Below are 23,749 nucleotides of genomic sequence, written 5' to 3' on the forward strand. Positions count from 1 at the left end.
AAATACTGGTTGGAAGTAAATTTAAAATTAATTATAAATACAATAATACAATTGGGTTAAATTTAAAACTAAAAAGCAGAGCCTCTCAGAACTGATTTTTTTTTTTTTTTTTTTTGAGACGGAGTCTCACTCTGTCACCCAGCCTGGAGGGCAGTGGTGGCATCTTGGCTCACTGCAACCTCCGCCCCCCAGGTTCAGGTGATTCTCCTGCCTCAGCCTCCTAAGTAGTTGGGATTACAGGCGCCTGCCACCGCACCCAACTAATTTTTGTATTTTTAGTAAAGACGGGGTTTCATCATCTTGGATAGGCTGGTCTTGAACTCCTGACCTTGTGATCCACCTGCCTCGGCCTCCCAAAGTGCTTGGATTATAGGCATGAGCTACTGCACCGGCCAGAAATTTTTTTTTTTTTTTTTTTTTTTTGAGATAGGTTCTTACTCTGTTGCCCAGGCTGGAGTGCAGTGGTGCAGTCATGGCTTACTGTAGCCTTGAATTCCTGGGCTTAAGCAATCCTCCAACCTCAGCCTTCCAAGTAGCTGGGATCACAGGCATACACCACCATACTCAGCTAATTTTTTAATTTTTGTGTAGAGACAAGGTCTCCCTATGTTGCCCAGGTGGGTCTTGAACTCCTAGGCTCAAGCAATCCTCCTGCTTCAGCCTCCCAGAATGTCGGGATTACAGGTGTGAACCACTGTGCCCAGCTTAGAACAGATTTTTAAAAATTCCAACAATATGATTTATCAAAAGATATTTAAAACAAAAATAAATAGAAAAGATGAAAACAGAAGGATAAAAAATATATAATGGGTAAATATAAAAAAGAATCCAGGCCATGTACAAGGGTTCACACCTGTAATCCCAGCACTTTGGGAGGCCAGGGCAGGAGGATCACTTGAGGCTAGGAGTCCAAGATCAGCCTACGCATCATAGTGAGACCCTCTATATTTAAAAAAACAAAACAAAACAAGGCCAGGTGCGGTGGCTTACACCTGTAATCCCAGCGCTTTGGGAGGCAAAGGTGGGTGGAACAACTGAGGTCAGGAGTTCAAGACCAGCCTGGCCAACATGGTGAATCCCTGTCTCTACTAAAAATACAAAAATTAGCCGGGCGTGGTGGCGTGTGCCTGCAATCCCAGGTATTTGGGAGGTTGAGGCAGGAGAATCACTTGAACCTGGGAGGCAGAGGTTACAGTGAGCAGAGATCACGCCATTGCACTCCAGCCTGGGCAACAAGAGTAAGACTCTGTCTCAAATAAATAAATAAAGTAAAAAAAAATAGACATTAATCTTCAAAATGGAGGGAAACGCAGGCACAAATGAAGCACTGGTCCATAGCAATTCTGAAATCCAACTGGGCAAGTGTTGGAAATCCTTGATTAAGATCCAGGGCCTGGTCCAGGTGCGGTGGCTCACGCCTGTAATCCCAGCACTTTGGGAGGCCAAGGCAGGTGGATCACCTCAGGTCGGGAGTTTGAGACCAGCCTGACCAACATGGAGAAACCCTGTCTCTACTAAAAATACAAAACTAGCCGGGCGTGGTGGCACATGCCTGTAATCCCAGCTACTCGGGAGGCTGAGGCAGGAGAATCACTTGAACCTGGGAGGCAGAGGTTGCAGTGAGCAGAGATCGCGCCATTGCACTCAAGCCTGGGCAACAAGAGCAAAACTCCATCTCAAAAAATAAAATAAAATAAAATAAAATAAAAAGATCCAGGGCCTGGGAATAATTATTCCTGACTTTTGGTTCTATCTTCTGGGCTCTTATTTCTGCCCTCTGAATCACCCTTCCTTTTGCGTGAAAGGTGGCCCATATTTTGGATCACCTGAGGCAGGAGATTGAGACCAGCCTGACCAACATGGAGAAACTCCATCTCTACTAAAAATACAAAAAAAGAAAAACAAATAAACAAAAAAAACCACTTTAACCAGGTGTAGTGGCGGGCGCCTGTAATCCCAGCTACTCAGGAGGCTGAGGCAGGAGAATCGCTTGAACCCAGGAGGCGGAGGTTGCAATGAGCTGAGGTCGCGCCATTGCACTCCAGCCTGGGCAACAAGAGTGAAACTGTGTCTCAAATTAAAACAACAACAACAAAAAAAAGAAAGGTGGCCCATATTTACAGTTGTGCAGTTTTCACAGATTGTATTCTTTTTTTTTTTTTTTTTTTTTTTTTTTTTGAGACGGAGTCTCGCTATGTTGCCCAGGGTGGAGTGCAGTGGCCGGATCTCAGCTCACTGCAAGCTCCGCCTCCCGGGTTTTTACGCCATTCTCCTGCCTCAGCCTCCCGAGTAGCCGGGACTACAGGCGCCCACCACCTCGCCCGCTAGTTTTTTTTTTTTTTTTGTATTTTTTAGTAGAGACGGGGTTTCACCGTGTTAGCCAGGATGGTCTCGAACTCCTGACCTCGTGATCCGCCCGTCTCGGCCTCCCAAAGTGCTGGGATTACAGGCTTGAGCCACCACGCCCGGCCTCACAGATTGTATTCTGCCAGAATTTTTTGGGTCCATTTTCTACCATTTTGTAGTGCCTCTGGCCATTTCAGTCCAACCTGACAGTGTTCCTCGGAACACTTCCTTTATTGTTATTTTATTTGTTTGTTTGTTTGAGACAGGGTCTCACTCTGTCACCCAGGCTGGTGTGCAGTGGTGTGATCATGGTTTACTGCAGCCTTGACCTCCTGCCTCGGCCTCTGGAGTAGCTGGGACCACAGGTGCATGCTACCATGCCTGGCTAATTGTTCTTTATTTTTTATTTTTTGTAGAGATGAGGTCTCACTATGTTGCTCAGGCTGGTCTCGACCTCTTGGGCTCAAATGATCCTCCTGCCTTGGCCTCCCAAAGTGCTGGGATTACAGGCAAGAGCCACCATATCCAGTCCCGAACACTCTCTTTGAAACATAGTAGGTGTCTTGTGAATCTTCTTGGGGTTCACTCGATTAGACAAAAGACACTCCCAAAAATATCTTCAAGATAAGCTCTTCTCTATCTTGGGCCTCCACTGAGGAATAGCCCTTAAGCTGGCCTGGGCTCAAGCCTCAAGCCTCCTGAGTAGCTGGGACTACAGGCATGAGCCACCAGGTCCCGCTGATTTTTTTTGTTTGTTTTGTAGAGACAGGGCCTCACTATGTTGCTCAGGCTAGTCTCCAACTCCTGGCCTCAAGCAATCTGCCTGCCTTGGCCTCCCAAAGTGCTGAGATTACAGGCGTGAGCCACTGTGCCCAGCCCCCTTAAGCTTCTTAGAAGCTCTACTGTTTGATTGAGATGATCTATAAGTCACATGCTTACATTCTTTATTTTTATTTATTTAAAATTTTAAATTTTTTTGTGGAGACGAGGTCTCACTGTGTTGCCTAGGCTGGTCTCAAACTCCTAGACTCAAGCAATCCTCCTGCCTCGGCCTCCCAAAGTGTGGGATTACAGGTGTGAGTCACCGCACCCAGTCTCTTAAATTCTTCAGATAACTTTTTGTCTAACTGAATGGTATTCTAAAGTACCATCTATGATCTTTTTGAAAACTTAACGAAGGATCTTACAGCCACATCCTTGACTTCATCTTTAGACTTATTTTGCTGACATTACCCTGAATTTAAACTTTGCTCAGAAGTCATTTCTTAATCATACCATCATTTGCCACCTTAAGAGCTTGGGCATTTTCCAAGCCAGCAAACTTTGGCTTCCCTTTGTCTAACAGTCCTTCCTTTCGCTTATCTCTCTCCTCTCACATTTTACTATAAGCAGCAAGGAGAAACCACCTGTTTCCTTCAACACTCTGGGGGGAAGCTTTATAGCTAGATCACCAAGTTCAAATATTTTCTACTTTTCACCTTATTATAGACAACTGTGTTGCTTCCCCCCGCATCCCCAACCAATACCTATCAAGGACTCCCTTTCCTCCAGTTTTCAATAAGATTTATAGATTTTTCTGTAATCCCTCACTTACATCTTCCTCAAAGACCATTAGAATTTGTCTTTTTTTTTTTTTTTTGAGACGGAGTCTGGCTCTGTTGCCCAGGCTGGAGTGCAGTGGCCGGATCTCAGCTCACTGCAAGCTCCGCCTCCCAGGTTTACGCCATTCTCCCGCCTCAGCCTCCCAAGTAGCTGGGACTACAGGCACCTGCCACCTCGCCCAGCTAGTTTTTTTGTATTTTTTAGTAGAGATGGAGTTTCACCATGTTAGCCAGGATGGTCTCGATCTCCTGACCTTGTGATCCGCCCGTCTCGGCCTCCTAAAGTGCTGGGATTACAGGCTTGAGCCACTGTGCCCCGCCATTTTTTTTTTTTTTTTTTTTTTTTAAATGGAGTCTCACTCTGTCATCAAGGCTGGAATGCAATGGCACAATCTCAGCTCACTGCAACCTCCGCCTCCTGGCTTCAAGTGATTCTCCTGCCTCAGCCTCCCAAGTACCTGGGGTTACAGGCACCTGCCACCACGCCTGGCTAATTTTTGTATTTTTGGTAGAGATGGGGTTTCACCACGTTGGCCAGGCAGGTCTTGAACTCCTGACCTCGAGTGATCCACCCATCTTGGCCTCCCAAAGTGCTGGGATTACAGGCGTGAGCCACTGCACCCAGCAAGAAGTTGCCTATTTTTTTTAGAAGATTCTTCAAGCTTTCATTAACACCTCAAAGCCCTTCCACCTACTGTCTAGTTCCAAAGTCATATTTTCAGGTTTTTGTTATGGCAGCACTTCTAGCTACCATAATCTGTATAAGTGATCTATTGCTGTATAATAAATTACTGGCTGGGCTTGGTGGCTCACACCTGTAATCCCAGCACTTCAGGAGGCTGAGGTGAGAGGATCACTTGAGCCCAGGAGTTTGGGACCAGCCTGGGCAACATAGGGAGATCCCCATCTCTACATAAAATTAAAAAATCAGGCATGGTGGTGTGCACCTGTAGTCCCAGCTACTTGGGAGGCTGAGGCAGGAAGATTGCTTGAGCCTGGGAGGTCAAGGCTGCGGTGAGCCGTGTTCATGTCATTGCACTCTAGCCTGAGTGACAGCTGTCTCAAAAAATATATATATTCTTTTTTTTTTTTTTTTTGAGACAGAGTCTTGCTCTGTCGCCCAGGCTGGGGTGCAGTGGCCGGATCTCAGCTCACTGCAAGCTCCGCCTCCCGGGTTTAGACCATTCTCCTGCCTCAGCCTCCCAAGTAGCTGGGACTACAGGCGCCCGCCACCTCGCCCGGCTAGTTTTTTGTATTTTTTAGTAGAGACGGGGTTTCACCGTGTTAGCCAGGATGGTCTCGATCTCCTGACCTCGTGATCCGCCCGTCTCAGCCTCCCAAAGTGCTGGGATTACAGGCTTGAGCCACTGCGCCCGGCCTCAAAAAATATATATATTCTTTTACACATATCCCCGTCTAGCTACCACCGTCTCTCTTTGCCTGTAATAATTCTAAAACATTACCCCAAATTATCTGACATTCTTTCCATTAGAGATAGCAACTATGTCCCCCTTCTGCTTGAATCTTAGTAGGCTGTGACAACTTCCACAGACAGGCAGAAAAAGTCATGCAGCTCCCTCCTACCTGTCTTGGACACACTCTCTCAGAACCCAGCTGCCATGCTGCAGGAAGCCCCAGCCCCACAGAGAGGTCAAGGGTAGGTGCTCTAGATGACAACCTCAGCTGAGCCAACCTTCCAGTGATCCCAGCCTAGGTGCCAAAACTTTGAGCGAAGAAACCTGCAGATGATTCCAGTTCTTAGTAGTTCAAGTCACCCCCAGTCATTTAAGTCTTCCCAGCTAAGGCTCCAGACAACAGAGGAAAAAAAAAACAAGCCACCCCTGCTGTGACCTGACCCATAGAATCCAGGAGCATGATAAAACCGTTTCGGTTTTCTACTAGTACGTTTGGTTTGGTTTATTACACAGTAAAAATAACTGGAACATCCCCTTTATAAACCAGTTTCTGAGAGGACTTGTCTGTTCTCATCATCTCTATTCCTTCATCCTCCACTTATTCCTCTAATCTGGATATCCACCCCATCTTTTAAGCTTAATCATGTTCTCTAAAGTCAATGATCTCAAATTGACTTGTCAGTGTCAACTTGTCAAATGTCAATGATCTCCAACTTGTCAAATGTAATCAAACGTAATTTTCTTTTTTTTTTTTTTTTTTTTTTTTTTTTTTTGAGACGGAGTCTGGCTCTGTCGCCCGGGCTGGAGTGCAGTGGCCGGATCTCAGCTCACTGCAAGCTCCGCCCCCCCGGTTTATGCCATTCTCCTGCCTCAGCCTCCCGAGTAGCTGGGACTACAGGCGCCCGCCGCCTCGCCCGGCTAGTTTTTTGTATTTTTTAGTAGAGACGGGGTTTCACCGTGTTTGCCAGGATGGTCTCGATCTCCTGACCTCGTGATCCGCCCGTCTTGGCCTCCCAAAGTGCTGGGATTACAGGCTTGAGCCACCGCGCCCGGCCGTAATTTTCTTTTAGATTTGTTCTCTTAGCAATATTTAGCACTACTACCCAATTCTTCCTTTTTTTCTTATTTTCATAGTTGAGTTCTCGCTCTGTCACCCAGGCTGGAGTGCAGTGATGCCATCATGGCTCACTGCAGCCTAAAGCTCTTGGACTCAAGCGATCCTCCCACCTCAGCCTCCCAAGTAGCTAAGACTACAGGCACAAACAACCAAGCCCAGCCAATTTATTTGATTTTTTTGTAGAGACTGAGTCTCGTTATATCGCCCAGGCTGGTCTGGAACTCCTGGCCTCAAGCCAACCTCCTGCCTCAGCCTCCCAAAGTGCTGGCATTACAGGAATGAGCCACTGTGTCCAGACTCTTCTCTTAGTTTTTATGCCACCACATTATCCCAGGTCTCTTCCTTCCTTTCCAGTCTTCTCACACTCATTTGCAATTTCACCTTCCTCTAACCACCCACTAGATGAGGAAATAGCTCAATGTTTGGTCCTAAGCCTTCTTTTCTTCTCATTTTATATTCTCTATCCATATCCATGGTTTTAATTCCTGTCCCACCTATATGACTTTGATGATGAAATTTCTTTTTTCTTTTTTTTTTAGACGGAGTCTCACTCTGTTGCCCAGGCTGGAGTACAGTGGCATGATCTCGGCTGTCTGCAACCTCCACCTCCTGGGTTCAAGTAGGAATTGTTTTTTTAATTTAAAAATTTTTAAAATTCTGGCCTTCTAGTCCTTTCTCTCTCAGTGAACAGAACCACCATCTGTCCAGTTCCGAAAGGCTGGGAGTTGTCTTTGACTCTTCCTTCTCCCTCATTTCCCAGAGTCAACCTATTATCTCTAATATTTAACTCTCCACCTCACTTGATATCCCCACTTCTACCTACCTCCTCTACCTCCAGTCTAGTTCAAGATTCCACCATCTCTTAGCTGGGCCACTGTGATCCACTCTTCCTTCCCTCTAAATTATCTTCCACAGTCATCTTTTCAAAGCGCTTACCTCATCATAGCACACACACCCCATGCAGCTTAAAACACATTAATGGCTCCCGAAGTTCTTAACCTGGCCCCATAAGGCCCTGATGGTCTGACCCCTGCCTCCCTCTCCCATCTTATCTCTTGTCTCTCCCCCTCACCTGGTACTCCAGCCTCATCAGCCTTTTATGCCATATTCCCATCTACCAAGCACCATTTTGCTCCCTCTATCTGGAATGCTCCTGACCACTCACACGCTTGCCTATTAATTCCTACTCCAGATTTCCAGTCAAGATAACCTCAAGGAAGCCCTCCTTGTACAAACCCCCTCCCTCATGAGACGGGTCCCCACTTCATCAATATTCTCATCACACAACATACCTTTCCTTCAGACTTATACAATTTTCAAATTATACATTTATTTGATTACCATCTGTCTCCCCCACTAGACTGCAAATCCCATAAAAGCAGGGACTTGGTGAATTTTTTACTCACCACTGCATTCCAAGAGCCTAGAGCAAAAACTTTACCCTTAGCAGGCACTGTTAAAATTGGAATGGGGCCGGGCGCAGTGGCTCAAGCCTGTAATCCCAGCATTTTGGGAGGCCGACGCGGGTGGATCATGAGGTCAGGAGCTCAAGACCAGCCTGGCAACCTGGGGAAACCGTCTCTACTAAAAATACAAAAATTAGCCGGGCGTGGTGGTGGACACCTGTAATTCCAGCTACTCAGGAGGCTGAGGCAGATAATTGTTTGAACCTGGGAGGCGGAGGTTGCAGTGAGCCGAGATCCTGCCACTGCACTCCAGCCTGGGCAACAGAGGGAGACTCTGTCTCAAAAAAAAAAAAAAAAAAAAAAAAAAAAAATTGGAATGTATTATCTTCCTCAAGATTTGAACTGAAGAGGTGGAAACAGGGATGGGGGTGGGGTAGGGTGGCAGTCAGAGTTTAAGAGACTAGCACTGGTTAATGATGGAGCCCCAACATAGAGAAACAAGCTCCCAAAGCTAGCAGAATGAAGATGAGGGACAAAACTGTCATTACCTCTTCCTTGCAACAAAGTTTTTTGTTTGTTTGTTTGTTTGTTTGTTTGAGATGGAGTCTTGCTCTGTCACCCATGCTGGAGTGCGGTGGCATGATCTCGGCTCACTGCAACCTCCACCTCCTGGATTCAAGCCATTCTCCTGGTTCAGCTGCCCCAGTAGCTCGGATTACAGGCACGCACCACTATGCCCAGCTACTTTTTATATTTAGTAGAAACAGGGTTGCACCATGTTGGCCAGGCTGGTCTCGAACTCCTGACCTCGTGATCCGCCTGCCTTGGCCTACCAAAGTGCTGAGATTACAGGCGAGAGCCACCGCGCCCGGCCACAACGAAGAGTTTATCACCAACCTGATGTGCTCTCTTGAGGAATAAGTTTGTGGAACTCTTTTGCATTAATCTTTAATTAAGGCTAAAATCAAACCTTTGGCTATAACCATGTCCAGGTCTTTCTGGGGGAATTCTCAATGGGGGGCGCTAGCAGAGTAATCTGAGTACATCCAATATACCTGATACCTAATGGTTTTCAAATATGTTTCTACTTACCTGTTCAGAAGGCAAGGAAACACAACTAAATAGCAAAGCACCTCTGCAGTGACACAGAAGTGACATTAAGAGACAATTGTGAAGATCTTGCATCCTCAAAATGCATAATTATTCCTGAAATCAAAGTTACAGACTGTCCAATATGACTGATTATGAACAGGAGAGGAATCCATTAAAAGCTAAACCCAAGTTTTGATAATTTGAACCTTTTTCCTCCAGTTTTACTATAACACAGTACTTTTCAGTACCTGACCCCAGCATAAGGAACTAGGAAACTAATTTATAGAAGTAATGCTTCTATAGTAACAGTGAAAATCCACTGATTTACTATTTTAGCAAATGTATAACCTGATATCTGTACTCTAAATATTAAAGATGTAAATTTGTCAGAGGAAGCTTGGTATACAATGAATGCTTGTATTGGAAAAGACGGAACTTGCTGTTTTTACTAATTTTGTATTTCTCTGGACTTAAACTAGGAATTATGTTCTCTTAGCTTCTCTGGGTTTTCCTCTTCAAATGAAATGCTTCTGACCTGTAGAGGTTTAGAAAAGGTTATCCTCAACTAAAATAACTGCTTCAATACAAGGGAAAATTCTGTGGAAATCTTTTGCATTTGACGTTGCTAAACTTAAGTACAATAATGTCACATGTACTTATACAGTAATTGTGGGCACGCCTAAGTCCCTCCCTCTTTCCTAAACCAAATTCCCCAGATCCTAGAAATCCAGCCCTTCTGCCCTCCGGAGGCGCCTTTCCCAACGTAAAGTACAATTTTAAATTTCAGCTCCTGACTAAAATCATGATCCGCAGTCAACTGCTAGAGAATCTGGGCACCCCGGTGCCTCTGGAGCGTGCAGCGGGTGTGGGCAAGGGCAGGGGGAGTGGGCGAAGCTGCTGGTTGGTGCCTGAAATCTGTGCGTTGCCCCTTTAATTGTGTCCCCAGCCCTCGGGCGTTTCTGTCCAACGCCCACGTCAGCAAATACCTTTTGTTTCTCTCACGTTGGGGCTACTTGTTTTAGGGCGCAAAGGAACGGCCTCGAAAGAGGGTCCTTCCCCAGCCGAGAACCAAGAATCTTCCCCCGGCCCGCGCGCGCGACCGGCCGGTGCGCCGCGGCCCGCGGTAAGTGGCGGCGCGCGGCGCCGGCGGAGGGCGGGCGGGCGTCGGGGCTGCCCGGGACCCGCCGCGAGCCTGGCCGCGGGCGGAGGCGCCGCGGGCTCTCACGGCGCGGGCGGCGGCGGTGCTGAGATGCGGGCCCTGGGCGCGCCTCCCCAAGACGTCCCCGGGCCGGGAGCGCGGCGGGAGGCGCCGAGGCGAGCGGGCGCCATTTGCAGCCCGGGGCGCAGCGGCGGCGGCGGCGGCGGCGCCGGCTCCGAGGGGCTGTGGGCGGCCACGGAGGACGCGCGGGCGGCGGCGGCGGGGGCCGAGCCCGGGGCGGCGGCGGGCGTTGGTGGGCACCGGCTCCCGGCCGCCCCTCCCCGCGCCCGGCCGCGCCGCCCAGCCCGCCAGGCCGGCCCCTCCTGCGCGCCCGGGAGGGGCTGCGGGACAATGGCCGCGCCGTCGCCGCCCGCGCCCGCCTAGCCGCCCGGCCCGGCCCGGGGAAAGGCGGGAAGGCGCGCGGAGCCTCCTGGCGGCGGCGGCGGGAAGGCGGCGGGGACGGCGCCGGGCGTGTCTGGAGCCGTCGAGCGCCGCGGACTCCGGAGGGGCTCGGGCTGCGCGGCGCAAAAACGGGCGGCCGCCGGCGGGGCGCGCGAGGAGGGCAGGGCCAGGGCCGGGGCCGGAGCCGGAGCCTCTGCGGGCGCGGCCAGGGGCGCTGCCGGTGAGCCTGGCTCCCAGGGCAGTAGCCCGAATTTCTCGGTACAGCCTCCATCCTTGGTTTTATGTCAAAATGCGACATCTGGGCTTAGAAAACCGAGGGCTAACTCACCGCGCCTAACCAATGTTGAGCTCCAACTATTTGCTTCTGGACGGAACCGTACATGCTCATCTCTACCCATGCTGACCGCCTCTTTTGTGAGTTAGTCAGCGGCTTGTTCCCTTCCCCTTCAGATGCGCTTATTTATCGCTGATTGTTCCAATGGCCCTACTCCACATCATTCTGAGACGCGTTTAGAAGCGGTAGATTTACACACACACCTGGTGGGCTTCTAACCACACGTCAGTATCACTATGCTTGATAAACCTTTATATTTGCACAACTTTAAATGGAGTGCTTTCACCTATATGAATTATTTCACTTAATTTCACATAAAACAACCACTTAGGCTGACGGTAATTCCACTTTGCAAATGAGGGAACACGTGTGAAGCATGGCGTTTCACCTCTAGGCCAGGGTGACATAGCCACCCAGGACCTCCTGTTCCCGTCCTGCCTTCCCTCCTAAGGTACCTCCAGAGGAGTCTTTAGAAGGGCCAATCTTACACAGCGCTTCCCTGCACTGAAAACCTTAACTGATCTTTTTCAGGAAAGCCTCCAAAATCCCCAGCAAGCTTCTGCTCCAGTCTTAATCTCCTCCATGCCTCAGGTATGGATGCATTTGTGGACTGGAGCAAGAGCCCCTCACTGATAAGCAGGGATCAGATGTCTTTATTCCTGGGAACCTCTCTGGCCACACAAGTGGCAACTGGGAAGTGAGAATCTGGCTTAGGGCCCTTGACCAAATGGGTGTCTGGGTGGATTGTGCTCAAAAATGTCAGCAGGAGGCATAATGAGTAGGGACTCCAGGAAGGAGGCCAAGCCACTAACCCTTATCTCCAAGCCCTGAAATCACCAGCTTTGCTGTTGATAATGATTTGAGGCCATGAAAAACTTTGTAAGATAGAGTAATATTGATTCATCCTGTATCATTTAAATCTAATTTTTAGATACAACTATGTCTAATAGATTTAACTCAGTGACACAATAATATGTTAATCATATTTAAAGGATTTGATGTGTTTGATTCCCTTGAATGAAGCTTTTGTTACTTTTGTGCTCAAAATTGGTCAGTGGTTCCCCATCTTACGCAGTTTAAAAGCCAAAAGCTCCATAATAGTCTATGCAGCCTTACAGCATCTGGTCTCACTATGTCCTACTTCTCTCATGATTTGCTTTCCCTTTCTGACTCCCTATCCCATTGCTTCCCCGCTGCTCACCTCAGGGCCTTTGCGCTTGCTTTTCCCTTTGCCTGAAATACTGTTTCCCCAGACACCCACATGACTCTTACTTCCTTTGGACTTTACCCAAATACCATCTTCTCAATGAGGCTTTCCCCAACTATAGTTTTGATTCTCTTAAGTGTTTTTATTCTAAATCTTTTCTGTCTCATGCCATTTGTGCAGCTATAAAAATACTTTGGGACTGGGTAATTACACAGAACAGAAATTTATTTCTCACACTTCTGGAGGCTGGGAAGTCCAGGCAGTTTGGTGCCTAGTGAGGGCTGCTCTTTGCTTCCAAGATGGCACCGCGTTGCTGCATCCTCTGGATGGGAGGACTGCTGTGTCTTCACGTGGCAGAAGGGATAGAAGGGCAAGAGGGGCCAAACTCACTCCCTCAGGTCCTTTTATAAGGGCGTTAATTCCATCCATGAGGGCAGAGCCTTCGTGGCCCAATCACCTCCTAAAGGTGATACTGTTGCAATAGGGATGAGTTTTTTTTTTTTGTTTTTTTTTGAGACAGAGTCTTGCTCTGTCGCCCAGGCTGGAGTGCAGTGGCGCTATCTCGACTCACTGCAAGCTCCGCCTCCCGGGTTCACGCCATTCTCCTGCTTCAGCCTCTCCAGTAGCTGGGACTACAGGCGCCCACCACCACGCCTGGCTAATTTTTTTGTATTTTTTAGTAGAGATGGGGTTTCACCGTGTTAGCCAGGATGGTCTTGATCTCCTGACCTCTGATCCGCCCCCCTTGGCCTCCCAAAGTGCTGGTATTACAGGCGTGAGCCACCGTGCCCGGCCTTGGGGATGAAGTTTCAACATGAATTTTGGAGGGGATACAAATGTTCAAACCACCGCTGTTAAATGTTTTTAATACAGACGATCAGTGACTTACAATGGCTTAACTTATGATTTTTTGACTTTACAGTGGGTTTAATGGGGTATTAAAGGCATTTTAAACTTACAGTGTTTTCAACTTAAAATAGGTTTATTGGGATGTATCCCCATCATAAGTTGAGGAGCATCTGTACTTAATTCTAAATCTTCCCAAAGCTAAAGGATCGTTTATCCATCAAGGAATACAATTACCACCCTAGTTAGGTGAAGTTCTTTATGACTCAGGAATGTTTGCTAAGCAGGCTAACAAGATTAGTTTTGCTGACATTGGTGGGACACATTAAATTTTAGATTAATGACTCTGTATCTTAAAAGAGTTGATCCTCTCAGCCGGGTGTGGTGGCTCGTGCCTGTAATCCCAACACTTTGGGAGGTTGGGGTGTGGGGGTGGGGGGGGGGAATCACGAGGTCAGGAGTTCGAGACCAGCCTGGACAAGATGGTGAAACCCCATCTTTACTAAAAATACAAAAATTAGCAGGGTGCAGTGGCAGGCACCTGTAATCACAACTACTTGGGAGGCTGAAGCAGGAGAATGGCTTGAACCCGGGAGGCAGAGATTGCAGTGAACCAAGATCGCGCCACTGCACTCTAGCCTGGGTGACAGAGCAAGACTCTGTCTCAAAAAAAAAAAAAAAAAAAAAAAGAGAGAGTTGATCTTCTCAACCACAACCTTAGTTCAAGTTACACTTGCTACCTAAATCTTCTGTCTACTCATAGAAATACATGTCTTTTGCTTCTATTCCAAAGACCTTCGAACTTAATGGTTCCTAAAATGTGTAATTGTCTTTCCCAACCACCTTTTTAAAGATCATTGAACTTGATGGAAGTCTTGAATTCTGTTATATTCTTGGGACTATTATAATATTTAACTCTTACAGATATTTAAAATGTTTACATTTGGATTTTGGATGTCCCATATAAATTGATCTAACTTGCTGTTTCAACGTATAAACTCACTCTACTGGAAGAAGAAAATCTGAAATGTATTACCCATTTCCATGACCTAATCACATAATTCTGAAAATAAACCTTTTTTGATGACTCAAGAGTATGGCTATGAATGCGTGTTACGTTAAAATCCTTTCAATGTGAATATCAAGTTGTAACTGACCCCAATGTATAGGACAATTCCTATTTTTTTTTTGAGAGATAACTGGTTTTTTTTGAGACGGAGTTTTGCTGTTCTTTCCCACGCTGAAGTGCAATGGTGCGATCTGGGCTCACTGCAACCTCGCCTCCCAGGGTCAAGCAATTCTCTTGCCTCAGCCTCCCAAGTAGCTGGGATTACAGGAGCCTGCCAGCATGCTCAGCTCATTTTTTGTACTTTAATAGAGATGAGGGTTCACCATGTTGGTCAGGCTGGTCTTGAACTCCTGACCTCAGGTGATCCACCCACCTCGGCTTTCCAAAGTGCTGGGAATGCAGGTGTGAGCCACTGCGCCTGGCCTGAGATATAACTCTTATACCATAAAATTTACCCCTTTTAAAGTGTACAATTCAGTTTTTTAATATGGTTACAAAATTGTGCAACCATCATGACCCTCTTAACTCCAGAATATTTTCATCACTTGCATAAAGAAACCCCATGCTTGTTAATAGTCACTCCCCACTCCCATGTCTCCCTAGCTCCTGATAACCCCTCATCTACTTCCTATGTGGATCTACCCATTCTGGGTATTTCATGTGAATAAAATCTGTTTTTTATGACTAGTTTCTGTAACTTAGCATGAGGGTTTTTTTTTGTTTTTTGTTTTTTTTGAGACAGAGTCTCGCTCTGTCACCCAGGCTGGAGTGCAGTGGCACAATCTCAGCTCACTGCAAGCTCTGCCTCCCGGGTTCACTCCATTCTCCTGCCTCAGCCTCCCGAGTAGCTGGGACTACAGGCGCCGGCCACCACGCCCGGCTAATTTTTTGTATTTTTAGTAGAGACAGGGTTCACCATGTTGGCCAGGGTGGTCTCGATCTCCTGTCCTTGTGATCCGCCCACCTCGGCCTCCCAAAGTGCTGGGATTACAGGCGTGAGCCACCATACCTGGCCTTGTTTGTTTTTTAGAGACAGGATCTCACTGTCACCCACACTGGATTGTGGTGGCGTAATCCTAGTTCACTACATCCTTGACCTCCTGGGCTCAACCAGTCCTCTGCCTCAGCCTTCCAAGTAGCTGGGACTGCAGGCTCACACCACTGTTCCCAGCCAGCATGAGGTTTCTAAGGTTCACCCATGTTGTAGTATATACAGTCATATGTCACTTAATGATGGGGATATGTTCTGAGAAATGTGTTGTTAGGTGATTTTTGTCACTGTGTGAACATCATAGAATGTGCTTACACAAACCTAGCTGGAATAGCCTACTATACACCTAGGCTGTATGGTATAGTCTATAGCTCCTAGGCTACAATCCTGTGTAGCATAATATTATAGGCATTTTTATTTTATTTTTATTTTATTTTATTTTTTTGAGATGGAGTCTCGCGCTGTGTCACCCAGGCTGGAGTGCAGTGGCGCGATCTCGGCTCACTGCAAGCTCCGCCTCCCAGGTTCACACCATTCTCCTGCCTCAGCCTCCGAGTAGCTGGGACTACAGGCGCCCGCCACCCCGCCCGGCTAGTTTTTTGTATTTTTAGTAGAGACGGGGTTTCACCATGTTAGCCAGGATGGTCTCGATCTCCTGACCTCGTGATCCACCCGCCTCGGCCTCCCAAAGTGCTGGGATTACAGGCTTGAGCCACCGCGCCCGGCCTATTATAGGCATTTTTAAAACAATGGTAAGTATTTGTGTATCTAAACATATCTAAACACAGGAAAGCTGGGCACGGTGGCTCACGCCTGTAATCCCAGCACTTTGGGAGGCCAAAGTGGGTGGATCACACAAGGTCAGGAGTTCAAGACAAGCCTGGCCAACATGGCAAAACCCCGTCTCTACTAAAAATACAAAAATTAGCCCGGCATGGTGGTGGGCGCCTGTAATCCTGGCTACTCAGGAGGCTGAGGCAGGAGAACTGCTTGAACCCAGGAGGCAGAGGTTGCAGTGACCCAAGATTGTGCTACTGCACTCCAGCCTGGGGGATAGAGCAAGACTTTGTCTCCAAAAATAAATAAATAAACACACACAGGAAAGGTTTCGCCATGTTGGCCAGACTGGTCTTGAACTCCTGACCTCAGGTGATAAACCGCCTCAGCCTCCCAAAGTGCTAGGATTACAGGCTTGAGCCACCCCACCTGGCCTTCTGTATCCACATTTGTATAAGACAAGAAAATGTGTTGTAATAAAATTCTAAAATGTTTACATTTTATACTCAGTGAAAGCAGTGTTTTTAAATGTTTAGATAATTAACAATAATAATAATAGCTGACATTTATCAAGGGCTTGTTATAAACCAGGCACTGTTATAAGCATGTTGCTTGGATTATCTTCTGATTTTCTCCATCTCACAGCTCTATAAGCTATAGGTATTATTATTATCCCTGTATTAGTCCATGCTCACATTGATAAAAAGAAATACCTGGCCAGACACGGTGGCTCAAGCCTGTAATCCCAGCACTTTGGGAGGCCGAGACGGGCGGATCACAAGGTCAGGAGATCGAGACCATTCTGGCTAACACGGTGAAACCCCGTCTCTACTAAAAAATACAAAAAACTAGCCGGGTGAGGTGGCGGGTGCCTATAGTCCCAGCTACTTGGAAGGCTGAGGCAGGAGAATGGCGTAAACCTGGGAGGCGGAGCTTGCAGTGAGCTGAGATCCAGCCACTGCACTCCAGCCTGGGCAAGAGAGCGAGACTCCATCTCAAAAAAAAAAAAGAAAAAGAAAAAGAAATACCTGGCCGGGGCCAGGCACCGTGGCTCATACCTGTAATCCCAGCACTTTGGGAGGCCGAGGCAGGTGGATCTTGAGGTCAGGAGTTCGAGACCACCCTGGCCAATATGGGGAAACTTCATCTCTACTGAAAATATAAAAATTAGCCAGCTGTGGTGGCCCGCACCTGCAGTTCCAGCTACTCCAGAGGCAGAGACAGAATCGCTTGAACCCGGGAGGCAGAGGTTGCAGTGAGCCGAGATCACGTCACTGCACTCCAGACAGAGTGAGACTCCGTCTCAAAACAAAACAAAACAAAAAACAAAACAAAAAACACCTGACCGGGTGCTGTGGCTTACGCCTGTAGTCTCAGCACTTTGGGAGGCAGAGGCGGGTGGATCACCTGAGGTCAAGAGTTCGAGACCAGCCTGGCCAACATGGTAAAACCCCGTCTCTACTAAAAATATAAAAATTAGCCAGGTGTGGTGGCGCGTTCCTGTAATCCTAGCTACTTGGGAGGCTGAGGCAGGAGAGTGGCTTGAACCCGAGAAGTGGAGGTTGCAGTAAGCTGAGATCACACCATTGCACTCCAGCCTGGGCAACGAGTAAAACTCCGTCTCAAAAAAAAAAAGACTGCCTAACAGGCGCCCCAGGGAGGGAATCAGGAGGCTCCCAATGACATTGCTAGTGTAATTTAAGGTCAACTAACTGCTATAGGCAGTGTGCTGTGTAATCTAGCACTTTGAGAGGCCAAAGTGGGAGGATCCCCTTGAGCCCAGGAGTTCAAGTTTACAGTGAGCTATGATTGCACCACTGCACTTCAGCACTTCATCCTGGATGACAGAGTGAGACCTTGCCTCTGAAAATAACTAAATAAAAGGAAACAACCCTGCTACCCCTGAACTTCCCCTGAACTCCTACCAAATAGTGATTCCTGTCTTCACCATGTTTGTCTCTTGCCAATCATGAAGCTTTTGACACTGGAATGCTGCTATGAGAAAAAAATACAATGTTTCCATAAATGTGCTTGCCTGCATTAACAGCCAAAACAGAAGAAAGATGGTTCCCACCTCATTTCTGCCTTCCAGATCTCACAACATCCCACTGATGGGCCACATTTCACATGGGGAAACTGAATTGTAAAGGAGTCTGGGAAATGTACTTTTTAGTTTTCCAGAAGGAAGTTAGAAAGGATGCTGATGCTGGGCGTGGTGGCTCATGCCTGTAATCTTAGCACTTTGGGAGGCCGAGGTGGGCGGATCTCTTGAGCCCAGGAGTTCAAGACCAGCCTGGGCAATATATTGAGACCCTTTAAAAAAAAAAAAAAAAAAGGATCGTGAGTGTTCAGAGTGTTCATCCACAGATCTACTCTAATATCTGCTGGAGTGGACCTTGGTGGTTATCTGAAAAAATAGCATTCCATCAGTATGTAAAAACTGTTGAGGGCACAGACTGTGCTCAGAAATCAGTTCTTTTGACCAGATGCGGTGTCTCATGCCTGTAATCCCAACTCTTTGGAGGCCAGTGTGGTGGGTGGATTGCTTGAGTCCGGGAGTTCGAGACCACCCTGGGCAACGTGGCGAGACCCCATCTCTACAAAAAATACAAAAAAATTAGCTGGGTGTGGTGGTACACGTCTCTGGTCCTGGCTCCTCGGGAGGCTGACATGCAGGCATCCCTGAACCTGGGAGGCAGAGGTTGCAGTGAGCCAAGATCGTGCCTCTGTACTCCAGCCTGGGTGAGAATGAGACCGTGCCGCAACAAAAAAAAAAAGAAAAAGAAAAAGAAAAAAGAAAGCAGTTCTCTTAAAAAGCTGGGCTTTATATTAATTAGAATATTAATTAGAATATTAGGCCGGGCACGGTGGCTCACACCTGTAATCCCAGCACTTTGGGAGGCCGAGGCAGGTGGATCACAGGGTCAGGAGTTCGAGACCAGCTTGGCCAATATGGTGAAACCCCGCCTCTACTAAAAATACAGAAATTAGCCGGGCGTGGTGGTGGGCTCCTGCAGTCCCAGCTACTCAGGAGGCTGAGGCAGGAGAATCGCTGGAACCCGGCAGGCAGAAGTTGCAGTAAGCCAAGATCGTGCCATTGCACTCCAGCCTGGGCAACAGGAGAGAGACTCCGTCTCAAAAAAAAAAAAGCCACAAGTTACCACTGTACTTGTACACTGGACAGTAGTTAATATGCCCTTTAGTGGCAGTGTTGAAACAGTGAAGCAATCCAAGTAAATGCCATTCTCTGAATGCCCTTCTAACTCATTAGGGCTAGGTGACAGATGAGCTTTTAGTGTGGCAACGACTTGTTCTCAAAAACTATTAATTTTGGGCCAGGCACAGTGGCTCATGCCTATTATTTCAACAAGGTGGGAGGATCACTTGAGCCTAGGATTTCAAGACCAGCCTGGGCAACATGGCAAAACCCCGTCTCTACAAAAATACAAAATTTAGCCTGGTAAACCTGTAGTCTCAGCTACTTAGAAGGCTAAGGCTGGAGGATCACTTGAGCCTGAGAGGTCAGGGCCACAATGAGCCATGGTCACACCACTGCATTCCAGCCTGAGTGACAGAGTGAGACTGTCTCAAAAAAAAAAAAAAAAAAAAAAAAACAAGCTGGGCACGGTGGCTCACGCCTGTAATCCCAGCACTTTGGGAGGCTGAGGCGGGCGGATCACCTGAGATCGGGAGTTTGAGACCAGCCTGACTAACATGGAGAGATCCCGTCTCTACCGAAAACAGAAAATGAGCCGGGTGTGGTGGTGCATACCTGTAATCCCAGCTACTTGGGAGGCTGAGGCAGGAGAATCACTTGAACCTGGGAGGCAGAGTTGGTGGTGAGCAGAGGTCGCACCATTGCATCCAACCTGGGCAACAAGAGCGAAACTCCATCTCAAAAAAAAGAAAAAAGTTATTTCAGTTTGTTTTCTTATTTATTTAGAGAGAGGTCTCACTATGCTCCCTACGCTGGTCTGGAATTCCTGGCTTCAAGTGACCTTCATGCCTCTGCCTCCTGAAATGCTGGGATTACAGGCGTGAGCCACTGGGCCCAGCTCCTCTTCTTTATATTTGCCTGTATTTTCTTTTTTTTTTTTTTTCAAGATATGTTGAATTTTTAAAGCTGTTGTGTTCAGTTTTCTTCCAAAACACATTGATGACATTTGGAGGAAAAGAGCAATAGGACTTACTATCTTGGTATCATCTACTGGCCTGCCTTTGAATAGTGTTGTCTTAAATTTATTTTCTTGTCAAAGTTAAAAAGTATGTTTGGGTTGGGGACAGTGGCTCATGCCTATAATTCCAGCATTTTTGGAGGCGGAAGTGGGGGGATCACTTGAGCCCAAGAGTTGGAGACCAACCTGGGCAGCATGACAAAACCTCGTCTTTCTAAAAAATACAAAAATTAGCCAAACTTGGTGATGGGTACTTGTAGTCCCAACTACTTGGGAGACTGAAGAAGGAGAATCGCATAAGCCTGGGAGATCAAGGCTGCAGTGAGCTGTGATTGTGCCACTGCACTCTAGCCTGAGTGACAAAGTGAGACTGTCTTAAAAAATAAACCAAATGGCCAGGCGCAGTGGCTCATGCCTATAATCCCAGCATTTTGGGAGGCCCAGGCGGGCGGATTGCCTGAGGTCGGTCAGGATTTCGAGACCAATCTGGCCAACATGGAAAAACTCTGTCTCAACTAAAAATACAAAAAAATTAGCTATGTGTGGTGGTGTGTGCCGGTAATCCCAGCTACTCGGGAGGCTGAGGCAGGGGAATTGCTGGAACCAGGGAGGCGGAGGTTGCATTGAGCCAAGATCACACCACTTCACTCCAGCCTGGGCGACAGAGTGGGACTCCATCTCAAAAAAACCAAAACAAAACAAAAAAAGGATTGCTTTTGATTTGCCATAATATATTTTAATATTGGAAATCTCTTATAAAGATTGAGGTTGAAAAGATATATATATATAAAACATAAAAATATGTATATAAAATGTAGTTCTTTAAAAAGAGTTCCAAGCCAATTTGAAGCCAAATGATTTTTCTATTATTAATATTAATGATTTATTTATGTTGTATATTTTATATCATTGTATATTATATTACATATTTGTTATGTATTATATATTATCAATATTAATTATTAATGGTTTTCTATTAACTATTATTAATAATAATCTGTGCCAGATAATCTATTTTTATATGTTAAAAATGATATCTGGCCAGGCACGGTGACTCAAGCCTGTAAGCCCAGCACTTTGGGAGGCTGAGGTGGGCGGATCACGAGGTCAGGAGATCAAGACCATCCTGGCTAACACGGTGAAACTCCGTCTCTACTAAAAATACAAAAAAATTAGCCGGGCATGGTGGCAGGCGCCTGTAGTCCCAGCTACTCGGGAGACTGAGGCAGGAGAATGGCGTGAACCCGGGAGGCGGAGCTTGCAGTGAGCTGAGATCGCGCCACTGCACTCCAGCCCGGGGGACAGAGCAAGACTCTGTCTCAAAAAAAAAAAAAAAAAAGATATCTGACAGCGGCTCTTATATAATTTTTGTTTGTTTGTTTGTTTTGAGACAGAGTCTCGCTCTGTCACCCATGCTGGCGTGCAGTGGCACGATCTTGGCTCACTGCAGCCTCCGCCTCCCGGGTTCAAGCAATTCTCCCTCCTCAGCCTCCCGAGTAGCTGGGATTACAGGCACCTGCCACCATGCCCGGCTGATTTTTGTATACTTAGTAGAGATGGGGTTTCACCATGTTGGCCAGGCTGGTCTCAAACTCCTGACCTCAGGTTATCTGCCTGCCTTGGCCTCCCAAAGTGGTGGGATTACAGGCGTGAGCTGCCGTGCCTGGCCCTTATATAATTTATTTAAATAAATATTATGAACCTTAGCAGATCTTTCTACCTCTTATTACAAAAGTACATTATAAATATCTCTTTTCTCTCTCTACAGGACAATCCTGCAAACACAGACTGTTTGACTTAGAATCTTCTCTTTTTTACTCCATTCAAGAGCAGCATTCATAAATTTCCAGGTATGACAAATTTTAATTCTTGATCTACCTCACTTAAATGCATAGATTAAAAAGTAAAATTCTGGGGCCGGGTGCTGTGGCTCATGCCTGTAATCCCAGCACTTTGGGAGGCCAAGGTAGACAGATCACCTGAGGTCGGGAGTTCGAGACCAGCCTGACCAACATGAAGAAACCCTGTCTCTACTGAAAATACAAAATCAGCCGGGCGTGGTGGCACATGCCTGTAATCCCAGCTACTCGGGAGGCTGAGGCAGGAGAATTCCTTGAACCTGGGAGGCAGAGGTTGCAGTGAGCCGAGATGCCGCCATTGCACTCCAGCCTGGGCAACAAGATTGAAAGTCCATCTCAAAAAAAAAAAAAAGTAGAATTTTGGGCTGGGTGCGGTAGCTCATGCGCGTCATCCCAGCATTTTGGGAGGCCAAGGCAGGCAGATATCCTGAGGTCAGGAGTTCGAGACCAATCTGGTCAACATGGCGAAACCCCATCTCTATTAAAAATACAAAAATTAGCCAGGCGTGGTGCTGGGTGCCTGTAATCTCAGCGCTTGTGAGGCTGAGGCAGGAGAATCACTTGAACCCAGGCAGCAGATGTTGCAATGAGCTGAGATCACGCCAGTGCACTCCAGCCTGGGCAACAGAGCAAGACTCTGTCTCAAAAAAAAAAAAAAAAAAAGGTAAAATTTTGTAGTTGTAGATATTATATATTAGAAAATGGATTTATTTCTTGGAAATTCACTGTCTAAGATGTTCAGTGTTCTGATCTTTTTGGTCTCCCTGTTCACTGATTGCTAATTTTTTTAAATGACATCTTTATTTTGAATTCTCTCTCTTTTTTTTTTTTTTTTTTTTTTTGAGATGGAGTCTCGCTCTGTCCCCAGGCTGGAGTGCAGTGGCCGGATCTCAGCTCACTGCAAGCTCCGCCTCCCAGGTTTAGTCCATTCTTCTGCCTCAGCCTCCTGCGTAGCTGGGACTACAGGCGCCTGCCACCTCGCCCAGCTAATTTTTTGTATTTTTTAGTAGAGACGGGGTTTCACCGTGTTAGCCAGGATGGTCTCGATCTCCTGACCTCGTGATCTGCCCGTCTCGGCCTCCCAAAGTGCTGGGATTACAGGCTTGAGCCACCGCGCCCGGCCGAATTCTCTCTTAAGGAAGTGTAGTGTATCCTTGTGAATGTGGGCCGAATTCTTTTTTTTTTTTTTTTTTTAACATCCAGGATACATATTTGAATTACATTTTAATCTTTTACTTATTTATTTATTTATTTTTTATTTTTTTGAGATGGAGTCTTGCTGTGTTGGCTAGACTGGAGTGCAGAGGCAACCTCCGCCTCCCGGGTTCAAGCACTTCTGCCTCAGCCTCTAGAGTAGCTGGGATTACAGGCACCCGCCACCAATCCTGGCTAATTTTTGTATTTTTGGTAGAGATGGGGTTTCACCATGTTGGTCAGGCTGGTCTCGAACTCCTGACCTCAGGTGATCCACCCGCCTTGGCCTCCCAAAATGCTGGGGTTACAGACCTGAGCCACCACACCCGGTTTTTATCTTTTTTTTAAACTGGGATCCAGGCAATTGTATGGAACTACATTTTTTAATTCATTGCCTCTCTTGTGTATATATTTCTCCCATTCTAGCTTGATCCACATACTTGTATTATTAAGAACTGGAGATTATCTAGACCAGTCCTTTTAATTTTCAGAGAAGGATGTTAAGCCTAGAAACTTAAGTTACTTGCCCATGGACATAATACTAATTTAGTGGTAGAACCAGTGTCAGAATTCTGACCTCCCACAGCTGCATCATGCAGCCTTGGAGTAACTGTCTGGGTTAACTCCCTTTTCTGTAAAATGGAGATAATAATACCATCTCCCGGCAAGGCACAGTGGCTCACGCCTGTAATCCCAGCACTTTGGGAGGCCGAGACGGGT

The 23,749-nt window shown here is 47.0% G+C and overlaps 2 protein-coding genes across 3 annotated transcripts in view; both read left to right on the plus strand.

Annotated features, from left to right (window-relative positions):
• Positions 1-23,749, plus strand: part of RBBP4 (RB binding protein 4, chromatin remodeling factor) — a 418,599-nt gene that overhangs the window by 257,196 nt on the left and 137,654 nt on the right. The window lies entirely within an intron of this gene.
• Positions 9,568-23,749, plus strand: part of ZBTB8A (zinc finger and BTB domain containing 8A) — a 70,414-nt gene continuing 56,232 nt past the window's right edge. Inside the window, exons 1-2 of one of the 2 annotated variants that reach the window (XM_050795682.1) lie at positions 9,568-10,100; positions 21,745-21,826. The gene's annotated coding sequence lies outside the window, so the exon portion shown is untranslated. The remainder of the gene's footprint in view (positions 10,101-21,744; positions 21,827-23,749) is intronic. The other variant, XM_050795672.1, reaches the window with a different exon arrangement.

This window comes from Macaca thibetana, chromosome 1 (genome assembly GCF_024542745.1).
Source record: "Macaca thibetana thibetana isolate TM-01 chromosome 1, ASM2454274v1, whole genome shotgun sequence".
Lineage (NCBI taxonomy): Eukaryota > Metazoa > Chordata > Mammalia > Primates > Cercopithecidae > Macaca > Macaca thibetana.